The sequence below is a fragment of the Petaurus breviceps genome, unplaced genomic scaffold (genome assembly GCF_028583685.1).
Source record: "Petaurus breviceps papuanus isolate PSGF00001 unplaced genomic scaffold, PetGlider_PUasm1.0 90723, whole genome shotgun sequence".
NCBI lineage: Eukaryota > Metazoa > Chordata > Mammalia > Diprotodontia > Petauridae > Petaurus > Petaurus breviceps.
This window is the reverse complement of record NW_027187323.1, coordinates 1,263,711-1,265,084: the sequence shown is the minus strand read 5'-3', so window position 1 is coordinate 1,265,084 and position 1,374 is coordinate 1,263,711. Positions and strand designations below refer to the sequence as shown.

The window sequence follows — 1,374 nt, the reverse complement described above, 5'->3', positions numbered from 1 at the left end:
TCCCTTCCTCTGTCCCCCTCACTTTCTATCTCTTCTCTCTCTCTCCCTCTCTCTTTCTCTTTCTCTCTCCCTCCCTCTCTCTGTCTCTCTCCCTTCCTCTGTCCCTTGCTTTCTCTCTCTCTTCTTCTTCTTCTTCTTCTTCTTCTTCTTCTTCTTCTTCTTCTTCTTCTTCTTCTTCTTCTTCTTCTTCTTCTTCTTCTCTTCTTTCTCTCCTCTCTCTCTTTCTCTCTCTCTCGACTCCGGTTTCCCTTCTCTCCTTTTCTAATGTACCTTTATTCTTCACACTTTGTTTACTCCCAGTTCAACAGAGGAAACTGTCACCTACTTGCCTCCTCTTGAAGCTTCCTGTCTTCATTCTCTCCTAAAAACTTCTCCTTACCTCTTTCAAATTCCTCCTCCAAACTTGATTTTATTCTCTGGCCAAAAAATTGATATCCCCTTACCAGAAGGGTCCCTTCTGAGGCTATCAGGAGGCCATTCCTTTGTAAAGATCCCAACTAGCAGAGCACCCAGATTAAACAAGTCAAATAGATATGTCCTATTACTAAAGGCATTAAGGTAAAAAAAAATAATAGCTGCTATAATAGCATTGTCCCAATAGTCCACTTGTCCACCTGACTTTTCCCCCTCCTAGTGCTACTGATGCAGATTCAGATTCCCTTCTTTCCAGACCCTCTGGTCTCAGTAATGTCAAGTTGGACCAGCCCAACATGGAAAAATGGTTATTCCATCTAAGTGAATCCAACATACATGCAATGGCACCCATTCAAACACTTTCTAGAGGATACAGGGCCCTGAGGCACAGAAAGCAACCCTAGGAGGGCTCAGGCATGAATGGCAACATAAGTGTGTATGGCCTTTATTTTTATAACAGGGGTCATGTTTCCCTGAGCAAGAAGCACAGGTGAAAAGAGATGGGTCAAGGACAAGGAAAGGGAAATGACCACACACACACACACACACACACAGAAGGTCAGGTGAGGGGGTGGAGAGGAAGACAGAGGGCTGAGGATATCTTTAGATGCTGACAGCAGACAGCGGGAGCCAAATAGAATAGAATGTCCTCTCCCCCACCCTCTTGGCCTTCCTCTTGCCCCACATTCTCAGAAATCCCAGACCTTCCTCCAAACAGGAAATATTGTCGTAGCTGGGCTGCAAAAATTGTTTAGGAAAGGTACTAGTGTGCAGATGGATCAATAATAATGATTCCTTATTATTGTGTTTATACAGCACTTTCCTTCAAAAAGAAAAATCCTCAAAGCCTTTTCACAAGCATTATCTCATTGATTCTCTGGGGTCCTCAAAAAGGAGGTAGGGAAGGAGAGAAAAAAAGAGAAGAGAGAGAGGTAAGGAGAGAGAGAGAGAGAGAGAGAG

General features: G+C 43.8%; 1 protein-coding gene across 2 annotated transcripts in view; it reads right to left on the bottom strand.

The window, feature by feature from the left end:
- The window catches only part of SCN4B (sodium voltage-gated channel beta subunit 4), a 37,613-nt gene that overhangs the window by 34,156 nt on the left and 2,083 nt on the right, over positions 1-1,374 (bottom strand). The gene's annotated exons all lie outside the window — the stretch shown is intronic.